We start from the raw sequence: 23,154 nt of genomic DNA on the forward strand, positions 1-23,154 counted from the left end.
TCCTCATGTCCACTTTCTCGCCCTTTCCCCATAACCCTTGATTCTTCAACTGATTAAGAATCTATCTGTCTTGACCTTAAATATAAACAAGGACAACTGTTTGTGGCAAGACGCTTGAAAAACTCTCAACCCTCTGAAAGAAGAAATTCCACCTCGTCTCAATCTTAAACTGGCACCCCTTTATTCTGAGACTATATGCTCTGGTCCTAGATTCTTCCATGAGGGGAAACATCCTCTCAGCATTTACACTGTCAAGCCCATTAAGAATCCCAGCAGGTCTGGCAGCATCTGTGAAGGGAAAAACAGAGTTAACGTTTTGGGTCCGGTGATCCTTCCTCAGAACTGATGAGGGTCACCAGACCCGAAACGTTAACTCTGTTTTTTCCTTCACAGATGCTGCCAGACCTGCTGAGCTTTTCCAGCAACTTTGTTTTTGTTCCTGATTTACAGCATCTGCAGTTCTTTCGGTTTTTCCATTAAGAATCCTATATGTTTCGATGAGATTATCTCTCATTCTTCTAAACTCCAGTGAGCAGAGTCCCAACCTGTTTAGCTTTTGCTCGTGAGACAATCCTTTATACTAGGGATCATCCAAGTGAACCTTCTCTGAACTGCCTCCAATGAAATGATATCTTTCCTCAAGTAAGGGGAGCAAATCTGCTCTTGGTACACCAAATGTGGTCTCACCAGTGCTTTGTCCAGTTGCAGTAAGACTTCTCTACTCTTATACTCCAACCCCCTTGAAATAAGGGCCAATATTCCATTAGCCTTTCTGATAACCTGTTGCACCTGAATCCAAGTTCTGTGTCTCATGCACAAGTACCCCCAAGTCCCTTTGTGTTGCGGCTTTCTGCAGTTTCTCTCGATTTAAATCCTATTCTGTTCTTTGGTTCTGCCTTGCAAAATGAACAACTTTGCATTTTCCCACATTATACTCTATTTGCACACTTTTTTGCCCACTTGCTTAACCTATCAGTATCTCTCTGGAAGCTGTACCTTTCACAACCTGCCTTTCCACCTATTTTAGTGTTCTGTGCAAATTTGGCTACAATGCATTCACTTGGTTCCTCCAAGGCATTAATGTAAATTGTAAATAGTTGCAGTCCCAGCACTGATCCCTGTGGAACCCCACTGGTCGTGTGTTGCCAACCTGAAAAAGAACCCCTTATCCTCACTTGCTGTTTCCTGCCCATGAGCCAATTCTCTATCCTTGCCAATATCTACTTCCAATACTATTGGCTCTTATTATATGTGAGCTACCTTGTTGGATGCCTTCTGGAAGTCTAAATATAAAACATCTCCTGGTTCCCCTCTATGAACTCTGGTTGAGACTTCCTCGAAAGACTCAAATTAGATGTGATTTCCATTTCATGAAGCTGTGCAGACTCTGCTTGATTAGATTATGATTTTCCAAATTTTCTGCTATTACTTCCTTAATAATTGATTCCAATACTTTTCCAACAATAGATGTTAGGCTACTCGGCCTATGGTTACCTGCTTTTAACTTCCTATCTTTTTGAATATGAGTGTCACATGAGCAATTTTCCAGTCTTCTGGTACTTCCCTAGAATCCAACAATTTTTGGAAAATTGCAACCAATGCATCCACTATCTCTGTCGCCATCTCTTTTAGGATCCTAAGACACAAACCATCGGGGCCAAGGGACTTATTTGCCTTCAGCACTACTGGTTTGTTTAGTATTACTACTACACATTTGATTGACTGTTAATGTGTCACATGTAACTGTGTCAAACAATAAATACTGTCTTGCCAATGGCATCTACGAACCAAGAATGTCTTTAAAAAAAGGAAAAAATTATATTGGTCAACATGAGGAAAAAGTATGTGAAATTGTATATATTCTAAATTTGTTAGACTTGATATATTGGGGAAGAGTATCTTGTATAGAATATACATCCATCAAGTATTTCTGGTTGAGTAGTTATTAGTCTGTGTACATGAAGTTAATGCATTCAGTTGTTGTATAACTGTTAAACTGAGACATTGTAAAGAACTAGCTACAGATAATGTACAATTCAGTGTAATGCTTCATCTGTGCTAGTTACGAAGTGCAACCCTTCAGACACTGAGCCTATTGTTGCTAATTTGATTTATGATCTGTGGATTTAATACTTGCCACTACAATGGCGAGACAGGTGCAACAGTTGACCTTAGGCCAATTGAAGGAAAATAAAGTGTAGTTGTATCCATGCTTGATGACTATCCAGTATTTCCTGCTGGAATACATTAGTGTGCACAACATTAATATTATGTCACTGGATGAGAATGTGGTAGATCGGGTTGACGATCTGCAACTCTTTAACATCTAATATGTGACTCTCAGTCTTTTCCATTTGAATGTTATTGTCATGAAAAAAAGCTGAAAAAAATTAAGATGTGAACTAATAGAAAACAGAGTTGGGACATAATGGGGATTTTCAGGATAGCAACCTGTAATCAGTGGAGTGTCACAGTGACCAGTGCTGGGGTTACAATTATTTACAACATTTGTTAATGACATGGATGATGGAAATGAATGTAGTATTGCAAACTTTGCAGATAACACAAAAATAGGTAAAAAGGCAAGTAGTGAGGATGACAGAGTTAACAGCGATATAGACAGGTTAATTCAGTGGGCAGAAACTTGGCAGACGGAACGTAACTTCGTATTTTCCCATGTTATGTACTTTGGCAGGAAGAATTGAGGAGCTGAGTATTGTAAATGTAGGAAGACTGCAGAAAGCTGCTGCACAGAAGGATTTGATGTATTCATCCCTGAAGCGCACAAAGCTAGTTTCCAAGTTCGGTTGGAAATAGGGAAGGCGAATGGACTGTCAATCTTTATCTGAAAGGAAATGATGTATAAAAATAGGATAGCTCTGCTAAAACTATACACGGAACTAGTCAAACCGCACCTGAACAGTTTTGGTACCCCTATCTAAGGAAAAATACATACTGGCATTGAAGGCAGTCCAGATAAGTTTGACTAGATCTTTTTTCTGGGTATTGAGGGATTTTTTTTTAATGAGGAGAAGTTGAGTAGGTTGGGTCAGTACTTATTGGAGTTTAGAACACTGAGAGGGGATATTATTGAAACATCTAAAGTTATTAGAGGACTTGACAAGGTCGATGGGGAGAGGTTGTTTCCCTTGTGGAGAGTCTGACACCAGACGCCATAATCTCAATAATGGGTTGTCCATTTAAGACACAGATGAGGAAGAGTTTCTTCGAGGGCAGTGAATCTGTGGAATTCTTTACTGGAGAAGGCTTTGGAGGATTGGTCGTTAAGTATATTTTGGGCTGAGATTTTTAATCAATGAAGGAATCAAGGGTTCTAGGGATAAGTAAGAAAGGTGAAATTGAGGGTTCTGAGATAAGCCATGATCTTGGCGAAAGAGCAGACTAAATGGGTAAAGTCGTAATTTTGTAAAGTCATAGAGCTGTACAGCATGGAAACAGGCCCTTCGTTCCAACTTGTCCATGCCGACCAGATGTCCTAAATTAATCTAGCCCCATTTGCCAGCATTTAGCCCAAGTCTCTCTTAAACCCTTATTATTCACATACCCATCCAGATGCCTTTTAAATGTTGTAATTGTACCAGCCTTCACCACTTCCTCATTTTGTATAAGCACCACCCTTTGCCTGAAGAAGTTGCCTCTTAGGTCCCTTGTAAATCTTTCCCCCCTCAGCTTAAACCTATGCCCTCTAGTTATGGACTCCCCCACCCCAGGGAAAAGACCTTGGCTATTTATCCTATCTATGCCCCTTATGATTTTATAAACCTCTATAAGGTCACTCCTCAGCCTCCGATGCTGCAGGGAAAAGAGCCCCAGCCTATTCAGCCTTTCCCTAAAGTTCAAACCCACCAACCCTGGGAATATCCTTGTAAATCTTTTCTGAACCCTTTGAAGTTTTACAACATCTTTCATATAGAAGGGAGACTAGAATTGAACGCAGTATTCCAAAAGTGGCCTAAGCAATGTCCATACAATCGCAACAAGACCTCCCAACTCCTATACTCAATGCACTGACCAATAAAATCAAGCCTTCGCTATCTTGTCCACCCGTGACTCCACTTTCAAGGAACTATGAACCTGTACTCCAAGGCCTTCTTGTTCAGCAACACTCCCCAGTCCTTACCATTTAAGTATGTAAGTCCTGGCCTGATCTGCCTTCCCAAAATACAGCACCTCACATTTATCTCCAATTAAACTCCATTTGCCACTCCTCGGCCCATTGGCCCCTCTGATCAAGGTCTTGTTGAACTCTGAGATAACCTTCTTCGCTGTGCACGACACCACCAATTTTAGTGTCATCTGCAAACTTACTAACCATACTTCCTTCAAATCCAAATCTTTTGTGTAAAATGTGAAAAGCAGTGGATCTAGCACTGATCCTTGTGGCGCCCCGCTCCTCACAGGCCTCCAGCCTGAAAAGCAACCCTCCACCACCACCATCTCGCCTACCTTTGAGCCAGTTCTGTATCCAAATGACTAGTTCTCCCTGTATTCCATGTGATCTAACCTTGCTCACCAATCTGCCATCCGGAACCTTATCGAATGCCTTACTGAAGTCTGTATAGATCACATCCACTACCCTGCCTCCATCAGTCCTCTTCATTACTTCTTCAAAATACTCAGTCAAGTTAGTAGGACATGATTTTCGTGCACAAAGCCATGTTGACTATCCCTAATCAGTCAGTGTCTTTACAAATACATGTAAATCCTGTCCCTCAGGATTCTGTCCAACAGCAAGGTAGGTGGATTGGCTGTGCTAAATTGCCCATAGTGTCCAAGGATGTGTTAGCCATGGGAAAGTGCAGAGTTAAAGGTATAGGATAACAGGATGGGTCTGGGTGGGAAGCTCTGCATGGTTGGTGTGGACTTATTGGACCAAATGGCCTGTTTCCATACCGTAGGGATTCTAAGGAACTTGCCCACTACTGATGTTGGGCTCACCAGCGTATAGTTCCCTGGCTTTTCCTTACCACCTTTCTTAAATAGTGGCACCATGTTAAGCCAACCTCTAGTCTTCTGGCACCATACCTGTGGCTATTGCACCTACACCTTATGATCTTGTGGTCTAAAATGACAAATTAAGGCAACACAATTTTTTTTGTATTGAGATATTCATTTATTGTTTCAAAAAATTTTTATTTCTACATTGGATGTCAAAATAGCATTTCAAGATCATTTTGGACAATTGCTTTGCAATTGTGATCTGACATTAAAAGTTCAAACCTTAATGCTTAACTCGATGCCGAAAGAAATTTTTTTTATAATTCTCCAGGAAAAAGTTTGTTAAAACTAAAGGCATCTTTAATATTTAGGTGGTATCGAGATTCAACTTTGAAAACAAAGGTGCTTTATATTTATTTCTGGGATGTCTAAACTGTGTTTTGTTTGACTACTTTCCAATTTTTATAAATCATGGGATGTGGGGATCACTTCTGGGTCAGCATTTATTGCCCATCCCTGGTCAGCTTTGAGAACGTGGTGGTGAGCTGCCTTTTCGAACTGAAGTCCATTTGGTGTAGGTACACCCACTATGTCATTAGGCAGAGGAGAGTTACAGGATTTTGACCCAGCACACTAAAGAGACAGTGATATATTTCCTAATAAACATGATGTTCAACTTGGAAGGGTAATCCACCTTGAATGGACATTCATCTTGTAGGTGGTGGTGTTTCCATATATTTGCTGTCTTGTCCTTTTAGAAGGTAGCGATCGTGGGATTGGAAGGTGCTGTCTAAGCACCCTGACAGATTTCCTGTAGTGCATTTTGTAAATAGTACACACACGCTACTGAGCGGTGGTGGTGAAGGTATTGAAGGTTTGTGGATGTGTCAATAAATTGCACTGTTTTATCCTGAATGGTATCAGTCTTCTTAAGTGTTTGGAGCTGCATCTTTCAGGCAAGTCATAGTCATACTGCACAGAAACAGACCCTTTGGTCCAACTCATCCGTGCAGACTAGACATCCCAATCTGACCTAGTTTCATTTGCCAGCATTTGGCCCATATCCCTTTAAACCTTTCGTATTCACATTCCCATTCAAATGCCTTTTAAATGTTACCCGCCTCCACCACTTCCTCTGGCAGCTTGTTCCATACATGCACCATCCTCTGCATGAAAATGCTGCTCCTCAGGTCATTTTTAAATCTTTCCCCTCTCTCCTTAAACCTATGTCATCCAGTTTTGGACTGCATCGCTCAAGGAAAAAGTCCTAGACTATTCAGCCTGTCTGTATTGCTCAAGTCCTCCAGTCCTGGCAACATCCTTCTAAATCTATTGTGCACCTTCTCAAGTTTAAGAACATCCTTCCTGTAGAAGGGTGGTGGTAGCGGTCACACTCCTGACTCTTGCCTTGCATATGGTGGACAATCTTAGCAGAGTCAGGAGGTGAATTATTCATTGCAAGATTCCTAGCTTCTGATCTGTTCTTGGAGCTGCAGTACTTATATAACTGGTCTAGTTTGAATTTCAAGTCGATGGTAACCCCCAGGATGTTGATTCAGTGATGGTAATGCCATTGAATATCAAGTGATGATGGTTAGATTCTTACTTCATGGAGATTGTCATTCCCTGGCACTTGGGTGATGGGAATGTTACTTGCTACTTGTCAACCCAAACCTGAATACTGTCCAGGTCTTCCTGCATATGGACTTAGATTGCTTCATTATCTGAGAAGTAGCAAGTGGTGTGGATCATTGACTGCACAATGCATATCCTCACTTCTGACCTTATGATGGAGGGAAGGTCAATGACGAAGCAACTGAAGATGGTTGGGCCAAGGACACTACCCTGAGGAACTCGAGGGGTTCCTGTGATGCAGTGATAGTGTCCCTACCATGGGCCAAAAGGTCTGGATTTAAGTCCCACCTGTGGTAGGGATGAGAAGCTGAATGGCCCTGGTGGAACCCAAAATGGGTGTCGGTGAATAGGTATTGCTAAGCAGGTGCTGGTGATAGCATTGTTGAGAGTAGAGTGAAGGGGTTGGATTTATCCTGCTTTTTGTTTACAAGACATACCTGGGAATTTTTCCATATCTGAAATGTAGATGCTAGACTAGTTTGGTTAGGGGCTTGGCAAATGCTGGAGCACAAGTCTTCAGTCCTGAGATGTTCTCAGGGCTCCAGCTGCTTCTTTGTATATCATGTGAAGTGAATCCAATTTGCTGAAGACTGGCATTTGACATGACCTCTGGAGGATCACCTCTGTATGGATCATTTGCTTGGCGCATCTAGCTGAAGATTGCATGTGCTTCATTCATTAGATTTTTAATTCCTGATTGTTATTGAATTCAAATTCAAATTCCACCACCTGCCATGGTGGGATTCAAATCAGAGCATTACTTGGATCTCTTGAACATTAATACAGTGACAATACCACTAAGCTATCACACTTAAACTGTCAGAGAGAAGTTAAATCAAGTAACTTTTTCTATGGCATAAATGATACTGAGATTCTCAACAAACTTGTTTATCTTATGGTATGCTAATACCTGGAATTCATTTTTTCATCTAAAGTGCAGAATAGTTTTTACTTTAGACTATTTTTCTTGGCTTGAAGAAATTTTTTTTAAAAATAGTTGGTTTCTTTGTTAGATCATACCTTTTAACTCTAGTTCAAACCCCCATTCTATTGCCTGTTAATTCAGAATTTGTAGATATTGACATAACTTGATAACAAGGAAAGACTCCTGACATCTGTCACTTTCAGCATGGTTTTAGTTGCGATGTTGCACCTGATGGTCTAAAAACTCATAAAGAAACAAGGAATATAATTTAAAAATAGGGAGCATACCAAAAAACAACTAACAAAAATTAAAAGCACCAATCACTACATTTTTCAAAGAAGGTCAAAACAAAAGGTGATAAAGAACATTAATTAAATTAAAAAGGCAAACTCCCAATTAAATGGCACATAATCTTACTGACTGTCAAATTTGGGGTCAATTTTTTGTATTTTAATTTTTTTTCCTTGAAAATTGTAATGTCTGTCTGACAGATGAGCACTACTCGCTTCATGCAGTAGCTCATGATTTATTGGCTATGTTGTTATGCATGTTGGAATAGTGGAGAGGCATGCCAAATTAGAGGACAGTGCCACGCATTAAATGTATTCTGTAGCTTCCTGTAATATTTGAGAGATTTAACATTTCCTGAGGAATGGGTATGATGCTCTTCATATTTTAGTCAAAATATTAAATTCATGGCTGTTACTAGTTATGTTATATTGAATTTTACGCCAGAAAAGAGACATTCATCTCCTTGTGTCTGCAGCTGTTCTCTTGCCAGAACATTAAAACATCGAAAATAGGAACAGCAGTTCAGCCCTTCAAACTTGCTGTACATTCAACATGATCATGGCTGATCATCCAACTCAGTACCCTATTCCCACTTTTTCCTCCATACCTTTTGATCCCTTTTAGCCATAAGAACTATAACTCCTTGAAAATATTTATTGTTTTTGTCACAATCACTCCCTGCCACAAGGAATTCCATGGCCTCGCCACTCTTTGGGTGAAGAAGTTACTCCTCATCTCAGCCCTAAATGGCCTACCCTATGTTCTTGGACTGTGATCCCTGGTTCTGGAATTCCTGGTGAACATGCTGCATTTACCATATCTTGTCTTGTTAGAATTTTGTAGGTTTCTATGAGATTCTCCCCTCACTGTTCTAAACTCCAATGAATATAGTCCTAACCAATCCAGTCTTTCTCCATTTGTCAGTCTGACATTCCAGGAATCAGTCTGTTGTACATTTGTCTCTGTAGCCAGTACATTTTTCTTTGGACAAGGAGATTGAAACTGCACACAATACTATAGTTGGGATGTCAACAAGTCTCTGTGGAATGGTAGGAAGGTATCTGTGCTCCTATACCCGAATCTTCTTGCTGTGAAGGCCAGTTTGCCGCCTTCATTGCCTACTGCCCCTGTTTGCTTACTTTCGGTGATTGGTGTTCAAGGATAGCCAGGTCTTGTTGCACCTCAACTAAATCATTTAATATATATTGAGAATAGTTGGACTCCAAGCACTAATCCCTACAGTACTCCACTAATCATTGACTATCACTCGAAAATGACCCATTTATTCCTATTCTGTTTCCTGTCTGTCAACCAGTTCTCTATCCGCATCTGTACGGTAGCCCCAATCCCATTAGTTTTAATTTTACATGCTAATCTGTTACATTGGACCTTATTAAATGTCGTCTGAAAGTTGAAGTAAACCACATCCACTGGCACTCCCTTATCCATGTTGACTGTTTCTGAACTTTTCACCGTTTTCCCAAGTGTTTGGCTCTTAAATCTTTTGTAATTGACTCTGTCGCAGGGGCCAGATTTAATCTCTCACAAGTTAATTGGCAAAAAAAGCCCAGAGGCAAAAAGAAGAGTAACGTTGAGTTGTGACTTGGAATGTACTCCCTCCTTGATGTGGGAAATACAGATTCAATTTAGTGTTCAAAGGGAAATTGGGTAAATACGTGGGTAACTAAATGGATTTCTCTTTGAAAGGACTGACCCAAACCTTGATGGACTTGAATGTATGCCACCTTTACTGCACTGTTCTATAGAACCCAAAGAGCATTGTGAAGTTGCTTGACAGAATCTGTCGGGGGCCAGATACCAGGGAGGCACCAGGGCCCATGATTTTTGTTACTAGCCCACGGCAAGTTAACATGAGCACTTTCCATTAGAAACATGTGCATCATTAATGGGATTGACAGGAAGTAGAGATTTTTTGAGACTTTTTCATGTGGTACACATGGATTTGTTTGAACTATTTTGAGTATCCACATACCTATGGAGTATGGTGATTGGTTATAAAGCGTTAGAATTAGCTTTGGATAAAGTTGAGAAATATGCAAGTTATTTTCCACCCAGATCTCAAGAGCAATCATGTGCAAGGGACTCTCTTGCTTATTCTTCAAAAGAAATCAATTTAAATAGATTTTGTTTGGAGTATCTTTTCTTGCTTAGAACCAAGAATGCATGCTGGATCTGAATGATGAGGCAAGGTAGAGGAACCTTTAGTCAGGTCCTAGTATGTAGTGTTCTTATTTATTTCATCACAATATTCAAGTCCTGAATGCTTATGTCTTGTTACCACTTTCTGTCTGACAGTGAAGTCCTCCTTTAGAACATTATATTAGTTTACACTACAATGGATTAATCTATGCTTCTGTTGTCCTCCGTCATTTGCTTAGATAAAAATATAGGCTAGGACTGGGTTGAGACTTGAAAAGAAACCATTCATACTGGAGCATTATCTGGCATCAAGGAATGAGTTCCCCTCAAAATTGAAAAAATTGGAAAAAATTATATGGAGATAATCAGAATTAATCCTTCTATAGAATATTGTCATATTGAACATTGAAAAGCCTGCTCTATATTCTTTTTTTTTTGTTTCCAACGACATAGGAACAGAATGTTTCCTGATTTTGTAATCAGGTTTATTACCACTGCTGGGAATAGTCATTTTTAATTGTTCTTTTGAAGTTTTATGGTTAATTTCCTGTAAATATCTGTATGCAAGCGATATGTCACCTCTCAACCTTTTTTTGCTTTGGGCTGGAGGATGGGTGGTGTGGCGGTGGGATGGAGGGGTGATGTTAGGATATGTTTGTACTTCTCCAACCTCTTCATAACTGTAACTCCTCACCTTTGGTAATAACCAGTGAAAATGTGCTGCTTTATTCATTGCTTTTATGCTCCTTTTTAGGGGGAAGTATAAAACTATATGTAATACTGCAAATGCATAACGTTCTGATGTTACATTTTGTTCAGCCTTTGAGCACTTTACATCAGATAGATGTAGCTAACATTCCCAAGGAAGTGTATTGTGTTTGTGCATTCATCTCACACTTAAAACTGATGTGCTGTGTATAGATATCAAAAATGAATGAGAATAACTACAGATGTCGTGGTTGTTATTCTGATGCAAATCATTAGCCATATTTTCCAGGATGTGGTTGATAGGAACAATGTGGCATCTTGTAAGGGAAAACTCCATCATTGTTCATTACCATTTCACATCAGCAACGGGGAAGGCTTTTGCATTTTATGTGTCATTTCTTGACAACATCATTTCCAAAGTGCCATGGTCCTGACAGTGTTTTGACATTTACACACTTGGTTCTTCTGTTGTTGATGGGTCATATGGTACAATAGTTTACTGGTAAATGAATTGAGAGGTCAAAAGTTCATCTCATTTCCTAAACTGCCACAAAATTATGTGCGTTGATGCATGGATTTCTGATAATCTAGCTCCAGTGTTCTGCTTTTATTTTCAATTGAAGTGTGTGTAGAATATTATACATCAGGATTTAGTTAACATTTAAGGTTTCCAATGTGGATGAGCCATGTGGGAACAATGCATTCCTTATACCTGGCCCTTTTTTAATCAGAATAAAATTGTCCATGATATGACAGGTGTGATAGCAGACAATCCATTACAGACTAAGTGGTTCCCATTAAAGAAAAGCTTGATTGTTAGTGGCTGCTGCTATCCCAATATGACAGGGTTTTTAATACTTTTGGCTGCAATATTTAACTCGTCAGATATTTATGAATGAATTTTACTGTACTATTCCTGTTATGGGCTCATGTGGAATGAATTGAATTAATCATTAAAATGAGCAACATCTGAACTGTTGGGGCCAAAAATAACTGATGTGGGTGTTGTAATTACTATGATTGCAGTGGATGAAATTACTAACATTAATTTTTTTCAAGTCTTAAGGGTGAATCTTTCAGAATTGTTACATACTGTAGTAAATGGTGCAATAGATGCATCACAGTATAAACTGACTTTAAAATTTCTAAATAGGCCCGAAACGTCAGCCTTCCTGCTCCTATGATGCTGCTTGGCCTGCTGTGTTCATCCAGCTCTGCACCTTGTTATCTCAGATTTTCCAGCATCTGCAGTTCCTACTATCTCTGATACATTTTTTGACATATCTCTTTTGACATGATAATAAATTGTATTCATGGAAACAATCATTAGCAATCAAAAACACATGGCCATAAAATTGCCATTTTTTTTTTTCATACCTTATTTGTAGTTACAGTTGGAGGCACTTTACTTATGTTTGAGTCCTCCACTACCTGTTGACAACTCTGCTTGTGCCATCATTATACATTTGGAACATCATGGTGTATTTTTGTGAGTTTGCACAGCTGTGTTAGAAAGTTGCCCTGTTCAATAAATTAGCTATTAACAAACCCATTGCATTGATGTTGAAGCAGTATTTAAATTGAGGAGTGGGTTTATTTATATCAGTGGTTTTCTAACATTTATTGAAAAATCCCTTTTCAAATTCATAACTAATCAATGGAGTCTTCCCATCCAAATTATATTACTGAAATAATAGACATAAAAGTGTTACATAGAATGTATTTTAATATGTTGAAGAAAATGGCTTTTTGCCATTTATGTAAATGATTTGGATGTGAATATAGGAGGTTGATAATTTTGCAGATGACACCAAAATAGGTGGCGTAGCGGGAAGTGAAAGAGATTATCCCAGTATAACGGGACCTTGATCAGATGAGCCAATGGGGTGAGGAGTGGCACAAAGAGTTTAATTTAGATAAATGTGAGCTGTTGCATTTTGTGAGGCAAACCAGGGCAGGACTTAGACAGTTAATGGTAAGGCCTGGGGAGTGTTGCCGAACAAAGAGACCTAGGGGGTACAGGTGCATAGTTCCTTGAAAGTGGAGTTGCAGGTAGACAGGGTGGTGAAGAAGGCGTTTGGCACACTTTCCTTCATTTGAGTATAGGAGTTGGGACATTATGTTTTGCCTGTATGGGAGGCCATTTTTAGAATAATGCATACAATCTGGTTGCCTTTCTTTGGAAGGATGTTGTTAAATTTGAGAGGGTTCGAAAAGATTTACAAGGATATTGCTGGGACTGGAGTGTTTGAACTGTACAGAGAGGCTGAATAGGCTGGGGCTTTTGTCCCTACAGTGTCGGAGGCTGAGGAGTGACCTTGTAGGTTTATAACATTATGGTTTTAAAATATTTTGTTCCTGAGTTCTATACCATCTCCCATGTGTTGAATGAGAAGACATAATTAACCACTTCTACAATGCATCAGCGCAAACATATGTCCTCTTAACATGCATCTCTCAAAATGGAGTTAAAGACTGCCACTTTCTCCCATCCCAGCTTTGCAAAACTCAAAGGGGAAGGTGAACATTTAGAAATGGGAGCCTGCAGAACATTATATAAATTGGTAGATTTACCATTAATTTCTTGTGGATTAAAGACGTGTTATAATTTTCAGATTTGAACAAACTTTGAGATTTTTTAAATTGAAATTAAATTTAGGGGCAAATAAGTTGTTCTCATTATTCTGTTGTGTTTTGTTTAGTGTCTCCTCCGTTTGCATGCTTGCTGTCTGCTGAATGTTTCTGCTTTTCTTACTGTTCTTCATGCTGAGTATCTGTTTATTGCTGAAAATAAGCACATTTTATCCAAAATTTTCATTTTGCATTCATCAGGGCATTTTACAAGAATACCAGTTCAAAGGGGAAAAACGGTATTCATACCATAAGAGGAAAATGCTTCTTGGTTGTGAAGTGGACTCTGGTAAAAACATTGTCGTGGAGAATGAACCACTTTATGTTGATTGACAATTAACTGTCAGAGTTTGTTTAACTTTAATGCCAGGCGCATTGACTCTGTTTGATCAGGGTGCAAAAAGAATGATCGGATTTCTTCCTGTGTATCGCAGAAACTTGCTAAAGGCTTTGAGGCAGCCATTCTTGGTCTTGAAAACTACCCAGTCTACCTTGGATTACCGGGGAGGCAACGGCCTAGTAGTATTATTGCTGGACTGTTAATCCAGAGGCCAAGATAACATTCTGGGTTCGAATCCTGCTACGGCAGATGGTGGAATTTGAATTCAATAAAATCTAATGATAGCCATGAATCCATTGATGATTCATCAATGGGGGAAAACCCATCTGGTTCACTAATGTCCTTTAGGGAAGGAAACTGCCATCCTTACCTGGTTTGGCCTACATGTGACTACAGATCCACAGCAATGTGGTTGACTCTTAACTGCCCTCTGGGCAATTAGGGATGTGCAATAAATGCTGCCTAAAAGTAAGCCCTCATCCCGTTAGTGAATAAAGAACCATGAGACATCTCAAGAGTTTGAACAGTAGGTTTCACTCTACTACTATGTAATCGTAACATGAGTGGTGCTCACCATTAACAGAATGCTGCTATCAAGCCAGAAAAAGGTTCTGACCGTCACACAACTGAGTAATGTACTTTGTGAATTTAGTATTGGTATGATCCCAAGTATGTAGGCTATTTGTCCAAAACACTGGTAGATTGCATCAAGGGGTTTGTGCCCTCAGTCTTTCATAACATGCAAGGTATTGACTATACCCGACCAGCCTGTGTTTGCAAAACTTGCAACACAATGTCCACCATTAGATGTGATTCTGCAATTGGATATCATTTGCCGCATAATCCTGAATATGTGAGGAATTAGACTGGCAACAAATTCAGGAATTGGAACATGCAGTGTGGCACGCTTGTCTGGACTGGAAGCTACATATTATTGCATTGGACCCTGTTCTTTGCAGACAGAAAGAGCATGTATACACGTTGCCTGTTTCAGCCCGGCATAATAGGTGACGGCCAGTTGCTTTTTAATTTCTCATGACAATGGCCTGGCAATCCATTATCCTACCTGGTTTTAAAATTTTGAGAGCCTGCCTGTTAACTATCAATTCGAATGAACTATAACATTCTCCATGGCAATGCCTCTAACAATTAAAGTCCACTTGCCAACCAATCAGCACTCTTCTCTAATGTGTTGACTTTATCCCTTGAATTGATATTCATAGAGATGTAGAGCACGGAAACAGACCCTTTGGTCCAACAGGTCCATGCCGACCAGATATCCTAAATTAATCTAGTCCCATTTGCCAGCATTTGGCCTATATCCCTCTAAACCCTTCTTATTCATGTACCCATCCAGATGCCTTTTAAATGTTGTAATCCTCCACCACCACCTCTGGCAGCTCGTTCCATACACGCCACTCTCATGAGAAAAAGTTGCATGAAAAGGTTTCTCCTTGCGTCCTTTTAAATCTTTCCCCTTTCACCTTAAACCTATGCTGTCTAGTTTTGGACTTCCTACCCTGGGGAAAAGACCTTGACTATTCACCCTATCCATGCCCCTGCTGACCTTATAAACTTCTATAAGGTCACCCCTCAGCTTCCAACGCTCGATGATAAGGAGAATTATGTTTTCTTGGATGCTGATTCGAAGAATTCTTTTCCCCAGGGAGTATATATTCAGATGGCATGTGGAAGGCAGACATGGTGGCATCAACTGCACTACATCAGATCAGCCAAGATTTATTCAGCCTCTCCATTTAGCTCAAACCCGCCAACCCTGGTAACATCCTTGTAATCTTTTCTGAACCGCTTCAAATTTCACAACATCTTTCCTATAGCAGGAAGACCAGAATTGAATGCAGTATTCCAAAAGTGGCCTGAGCAATGTCCTCTACAGCTGCAACGTGACCTCCCAACTCCTGTACTGGATACACTGACCAATAAAGGCAAGCGTACTGATTCTTGTGAAATGTCCTGATGTGTAAGACTGAAAGCTTTGAGAAAATGTTGTTTTATAGTCATACTTATGTTCTGTACTTGCAAATGACTGCTTGAGTACCGGGTTGCAAATGGATTCCCTTCTGGAGTCTGTTCGCAATTTGATTTGTACGTAAGTAGGAACACACTGCATGACAATGTAGAGCAGCTGTTCATAAATACTGGAAATGTTCATTTGTTGAGTCTTCAAAATTACACCACTGTAAGGGATCATGTCTGTAAGTCCATGCTCTCGTAAGTCGAACATCTATAAATTAGGAACCTGTTGTTGTACTTATTACTCGCCAGCCTCTCTCCTGTGCTGGACTCAGAATACTTTCATCACTGTCCATCGAGGTGAATTCTACATTTCTGTGCTGAGTTCTGTTCAACATTCCCTTTGTCTTTGGAAGAGACCTTGCAATAGAAAAATCCAAGATATGCTGTGGATGCTGTGTAACATTTATGCCGCATTATGGGGATATCCTTTTCTGTTTCTCTTAAATGATAACTGAAGTGGATGAAAAAAATTGAACCTAGTGTAGAATGTTGAAACTTAAATGCTTTGCTGATTCCTCTAAGACTACATATATGGACAATTGCTTCTGTACTGTGTCAAGAATTGACACTGTTTTCGTGGAATTTATTTTTTTTTCCACAGTTTTGTCACAGCTAGGTACATCTTTGAATGGAACATGTTTCCCCTTTGACACCCAATCTAATTTGATTATTCCAGATTAGCTACAGTCCAACAGTACCTTGTAAACTTGCTTCTTAGCTTGTCTGCAACCACCATTTCAATTATATCAAAGTTGTTAGTTTGCCTGGGAAAACTCTGAGAAGGCATACTGCTTATATTATTACTGTGAAGACGAGGAGAAAGCATTCAGATGTGAACATTATGTTAGTTCATTGTTCTGTCTATTTAGTCCATGCTTGCTGTTTTAAATAAGTATTTATCTTGCATGCTTAGCATTGCAACTTTAAAAGTTTGTTCCAGTTCTGTACTGAGATGAACTGTTGAATAGTCGCCTCTAATGAATTTAAGTTGGCTTTCATTTGTCTCAAATTAAACTTTTTAAAATCTGAATATGTAACTCCTGGTTCTGGATTGGGAGGATGTTCTGAATTGTTTCTAGTTTGCGTGTAGGTCATTTACACATTAAGCCAAAATAAGCACTGATTCTCACCACTCTTGTTAATGCCAAAGAAAACAGGATAAGAGAGGTTTTTTCCTTTATTCATTCATGGGATGAGAGCGTCACTGACCAGGCAGCATCTGTTGCCCATCCCTAATTGCCCAGAGGGCAGTTAAAAGTCAACCACATTGTTGTGGATCTGGAGTCACATGTAGGCCAGACCAGATACGGGTGGCAGTTTCCTCCTCTAAAGGACATTAGTTAACCAGATGGGTTTTTCTGACAATCAACAATGGATTCACGGTTATCATTAGATTCTTGATTCCAGGTATTTATTGAATTCAAATTCCACCATTTGCCGTAGCGGGATTCGAACCGAGGTCTCCAGGACATTATCTGGGTCTCTGGATTAACAGTCTAGTGATAATGCCACTAGGCCATCACCTCCCCAGTTGAGAAATTGAACAGATACTAGGGAGCTACCATTAGTTTGGAATTGGAATAATTTAATGCCCGTATTCAAATAGGTAAATTGAGCAAATTGGCAACCCTCCTGTTCTCACTTCATTCCCTGTAAAATAATCATATAAGTTAACAGGAGTAAATCTAAACATCTGTACCTGTACAACAGAGTGCAGCTCAACTTTCAAAGACATTGAACAAAATTTCATATTAAACTTTGAAGTCATGAGAATTTAAGAAAAATGTGGAAGTGAGCAAGAAATTGAGACAAGTAAAGAAACAATGTGTACTGGTTATGAAGAATGTCAAACGAAAAATAGCCAGCACATGTACTCTATGTTGTTAAAATATCCTAGGATGAATTTAAACAAAATCTAACAACTAGGTAAACTTCATGCGCAAAATATTTAACTGATGTAGAACAAAAATGAACAAATGTGATACAATCTTGAACAGTATAACCTAAACATGAAAAATATAGGCTAGTGCCAATTATCCACCTAACTTGAATTCTGGCTGCGAGGCTATGAGGAATAACTCAGAAACTTGGATTCTTCAGTTTACAAAGAAGTGATCATTTTCTCCAAATCCTGAAGTGTAGAAATAGCAGTTTGCTTTTAGATATGTAATTTTAAAAAAAAAATCACAATAATATATTTAAACTAGTGAAATACGATTTTAAGACAAATATCTGGAAGGTTCATGCTCTAATAGAGTGGTGGAAGAGGATATTTAAGAGTAATTTAAAAATGAATTTGATAAACTGAATAGACATATTTATTTGTCATTAGTCTGCAGTCTTGAAGTTAACATATTGATAAGGGCTGTAAGTTCGAGATTATCAAATGAAAGTTTACAAAAACATCTTGGAGACTATTGTACTCTGTGTTACCTTAAAGTATACTTTTGTGGCATTGGCTGTCAGTTCAAAATGGATTAGACAAGCATTGAAAGGAAGCGCAGAACTCAGTGTATACTACCAAGAATGACTTGGTAATGCCTGAAGTGTCATATCTACCAGACTGGGTCTGTGGTGAGAGAACCAGTAAGAGTAAAGAACCTACTGGCCCTCACCAACTTAACTGTTCCAAGTGCATCTGCCCATGATAGTATTAATATGAACGAATACCACAGAGTGGAAATGAAGCTTTTTTTTAAATACTGAGCACTTTATCAATGTAGTCTCTTGGTGGCATCATCTTAGGCAGAAAAGGAATGGTGGGGTATCCGTCCCTCTTTTTTTTATTTTTGAAAAACTTCACCTCCCTGGTGACTGCAGTAAGATGTATTTTTTTAAAAGGGTGTGTTTTAAACGTTTTTTAATGTTGTAAATTTACTGATTAGACAAAAAAAGCTTTCTGGTAAGTTTTTAAAGGTAAAGAAAAGATTAATGTTTATTCACACAACACCTGAAATTTAAATGCAATGAAAGCACTCACTCCCACAAACACATTTGTGCATGCACATGTAAGATGTTATCATCAAGCCAGGAGATCAAACCTGGTTCGATGAACAGTGTAGGAGAGTGTACCAGCTGTACCATTAGGTATTTGCAACACAGGCCTGTGTGTGCTGAACAATGTAATCAGGATGCTATAGACAGAACTAAGCAATTCCACACAGATCAGATCAAAACTCTGCAATCCTGCCAAGTTCAGTTGTGAACAGGCAACAGTTAACGTAGCAAGGAGAAGACTCCACAAACATCTATATTCTCAATGATAGGGGGGCTAAATCCATCAGTGCAAATGATGAGGCTGAAGTATTTGCTAATCATCTTCAGCTAGATGTACGCTGGGAATATTTAATTTGCTCTTTCTGAGGTCCCCAGCATCATTGATGCCTGTGTTCGGCTAATTTGATTCACTCCAAGATTTAAAGAAATGGCTGAATGTACAGGTCATGTACTTTGATATCATCAAGTCGTAGCACTGAAGACTTGTGCATCAGAACTAACCACACCCTAAACCAAACTATCACAGTACAGCCACAACACTGGGATTGATCTGACATTGTGGGAGACTTCTATCTATTTTGTCTTCAAAAACAGACCATTACATGTTGGAGCAGAAATATGCCATTTGGTTCACCGAGTCTGCTTTGCCAATTATGGCTGATCTGATAATGCTGAATGTCACTTTTCAGCCTTTTGCCCTAAATTGTTGAATCCCTTATGGATTAAAGGTCTCTCTAACTCAGCCTTGAATATACTGAACAACCCAGATTGACTACTCTCCTTATCTCTGTTTTGAATGGGCAAAAGATGATGCCATCTGGTCCTAGATTCTCCCATAAGGGGAACAACTTCTCCGCATTTACCCTGTCAAGACCCTTCAAAATCTTTTGTTTCAACATTCCATTCTTCTAACCACTGAGTACAAGTCCAACCTCTCCTCATTAGAAAATCCCTCCATTACCATAATCGAACTGGTAAACGAAAGTTAATCTGGTTTATTATCTCAAACATCAGCAAAGTGATGGAAAGTGTTATCAAGCCCCAATTAGTATGAATCTGATGCCCAGTGCATTTCTGTTGCATCAGGACCATCCTGAGACAAGCCTTTGTCTAAGGGTGTGACAAAAACCTGAATTTCAGTCGGGAGGTATGAGTGTATGCCCTTGACATTAAGGCAGCCCTTGAATGCACCCGAGCAAATTTAAATCAGTGGGATTTTGGGGAAAACTGTCCCCACGTGGAGCCAAATATAGTTAGGATTATTGGAGGTCAATTATTTGAGACCAAGGACATTGCTGTTCTTCAGGCTAGATTCCTAGGTCCACCCATCCTCAGCTACTTCATTAATAACCTTCCCTCCATCATAAGGTTGGGTGTTTGTTGATGATTGCAGTGTTCAATCCCATTTGCAGCTGCTCAGTGCCAAAGATCTTCATGCCTAAATGAACAACATTCACATGTGGCAAGTGAAGTATATGCTACCCAACTGCCAGGCAGTGACCATCTCCAAAAGAGAATGAAACCATCTCAGTTGGCATTCAATGGCATTACCATCACCCTACCACCACCATCAAATCCTGATCATTACCATTGACCAGAGACTTCACCAAGCCGGTCTTATAAATACTGTAACTACAAGAGCAGGTCAGGCGCTAGGAATTTCTAGAGAGTAACTCAACTCCTGATTTCCCTAATGATTGACCATTCAAGCTGCAAGTCAGAAGTGCAGTGTAATAGTCTGTACTGGCCTTAATGAGTTAGTTCTAACAACACTTTGCATTCATCATCTGTGGCAAAGCAGCCAGCTTGATTGGCAGTCTATCTATGACTTAAACATTCACCACCTTCATTAACTGCTGACAGTAAAGTGGTATGCACTATCTCTGAGGAGCACTGTTGAACTTGCTAAGTGTCTTTGAATTTCACCTTTCAAACCAGTATGCTGTACCATCACAGACAAGTGTTGTCCAGGTGTTGTAATGCTTCCATATTCAAGTTTCCTTCCAAGTCTCATACCATCCTGACTTGGAATTATATTGCTGTTCTGTCATTGTTAAATCAATATCCTTAAATTCTGTCATAACAGTATTTTGGGTGTACCTTCAGTACTGCTTCTGCAGCAACTTAAGAAACAGTCTCATCTCCAGTTCCTCAAGAGAAATTAGTGATAGGCATTCCATGAACAAATAAGTGGACCTCCTACCTCTTGTGTTGTAATTCCTATGATCTTTTTGAATGTCCCCACATCAATAATCCTTATGGTTTCTCTGATTCTATGATTGCTTGAAAATTTAATCCAAATTCTTAGGGTCAGCTTTCATATTTATTGCCTGGACAGTAATCTGGCTGTTGCAGAATCTGCCCAGTTTCATCCTTTTGATTTTGATTTTGATTTTAATGCATTGAAAATTTAAATAGGTTTCTTCAATAGATGGGTGATGTCCCCTGCAGATTATCCCTCTTTCCCTTGTGCTTGTGTTTGCCCTCTACTTCATTCCATATTTTTTATCTATATATTAGCAGTTTCATTCAGGTCATAGGATGCCTGAGTTTGGGGGAAAAAATGATTGTTGCTTTGATGTAGTACTTTTTAATGATAGGGTTTAAGTACATTATTGGACCACTGTTGAGGATTTTTTTTATTTGCTTCTGACTGGCACTAAACTGTCCAGGGGAAATGCTCAGCACTGACATTAAGGGCAGAAAATAAAAAAGCACCAGAGGACATTGATTTAAAGTGAATGACAAAAGAACCAAAGGTGACGTGATTATAAAACCTTTCTACACAGCATGTAGTTAGGCTGTGGAATGCATTGCTTGAGAGTGTGGTGGAGGGGTTCAGTGATGGCTTTCAAAATGGAATCAGATAACTGTCTGAGTAGAAAAAATTCTGTGGCTGTGGGAATGGGCAGAGGAATGGCACGAGCAGTGTTGCTTTTGTAGAAGGCTGTCAACCATGTGACAGACCAAATGATCTCCTTTTGTACTGTAATATTCTGTGATTTTACACTCTCATTCCTCACCTTTTATGTTCAAAGTAAATCTCGGTTCTCTTCAAATCTCTGCAAATACTTAATTCATCTTTTGCTTTTGTAACACTTTAACCGCCCCCGCCCACGTACATTGTTTTTCATGACTGTGACCTGTTCAAAGTTGACTAAATATGTCATGTAAAGTTACAGTCCCTTGAACTAGTTCCTTTGTCTTTAAAATATTTGACTTTGCTGTATGCTGGACCAGACACTGTTACTTCATTGTATCTTTTGTCAGAAATGCTGGTTAACTTTTTTTTTCCCTTTTGTGAAACAGGAAATCTACATTTTTTAACGTTCTTACAAAAAGTCAGGCAGCTGCAGAAAACTTTCCCTTCTGTACCATTGATCCCAATGAAAGCAGAGTGCCAGTTCCAGATGAGCGATTTGACTTCCTCTGCAAGTACCACAAGCCTGCCAGGTATGTTGATCTACTTTAAAGGTACAGTTTAGATAGAAAGTAGATTTTAGAAAATTAAAGCATTTTTATGATAAATAGTTCTTCAGATGATTAAAATTTTACAAACAACTACCTTGTGGACATCCAGTGGTGAAAACGTTTTAGCTTTTGTTTAACTTTTGAAGTAACCTCAGTAACAGCTGACATATTTTATTTGCTTTAGACACTTTGAGATGCCCTGAACTTAAGAAAGATGCTATAATAAGACAAGCCAAAAATTCGTGTACTGTTTTATGAATTTTTTTTGTTGTTTGAAGCTTACAATTGTATCGATTAGAAATGTGAACCTTTAAATGCTGATTTGTAAATTGATGTCAAGTTTTATCAGTAGCGCTTATTCAGCTTTGGCAACCGTTTGCATGATATGGTTTTAATTTAATGCCTTCATAGCAGTGGCTTATATAAGACTTCACCCATTTAATATCCTCCTTCCCCATATTTCTTCATGAGTGTCCTATACATTTTTCTCCCTGGAGAACAGTAAAATGCCATGTTAATTCTCTAATTTCTTCACTTTATTCAGCAACCTCATAATCATCACTGTCACTACTTTTTTTTTGTCAGATTTATTTACTCTCACTAGGAATTTCATTAACCTACACTAGCTATATTTGCTATATCCACAATAGGAGCACTCTGGATTGTGGGAGCTTTAAAGGATGATTATTGAAGGGTATGCAAAAAGATCACGTCAGTACAGTAGGAATCAGCTTTGTTGAGGTTGGTTGGTTCGCCGAGCTGGTTTGTTGTTCTGCAGACGTTTTGTTACCCTGCTTGGCAACATCCTCAGTGCAGCCTCTGATGAAGCGTCGGTGTGTTTTCCCGCCTGGTTTTTAAACTCTGGGGTCCGTTGCAATGGATTGCCTCACTTCCGGGTTTCCTCCATAGTGGAATGTATATGGGGTCGAGTTCAATGTGTTTATTAATAGCATGCTTCGTGGTGAGCTCGGCGAGCCAACCAACCTCAACACCCACAACC

At 39.3% G+C, this 23,154-nt stretch overlaps 1 protein-coding gene and 1 long non-coding RNA gene across 2 annotated transcripts in view; both read left to right on the forward strand.

Moving 5' to 3' along the window:
• LOC125483567 overlaps positions 1-22,134 on the forward strand; it is a 27,366-nt gene extending 5,232 nt beyond the window's left edge. Inside the window, exon 3 of the long non-coding RNA XR_007262516.1 lies at positions 21,993-22,134. This is a non-coding gene — a long non-coding RNA (uncharacterized LOC125483567). The remainder of the gene's footprint in view (positions 1-21,992) is intronic.
• ola1 (Obg-like ATPase 1) overlaps positions 1-23,154 on the forward strand; it is a 192,167-nt gene that overhangs the window by 89,705 nt on the left and 79,308 nt on the right. The window lies entirely within an intron of this gene.

The sequence above is a fragment of the Rhincodon typus genome, chromosome 7, assembly GCF_021869965.1.
Source record: "Rhincodon typus isolate 14 chromosome 7, sRhiTyp1.1, whole genome shotgun sequence".
NCBI classification, from domain to species: Eukaryota; Metazoa; Chordata; class Chondrichthyes; order Orectolobiformes; family Rhincodontidae; genus Rhincodon; species Rhincodon typus.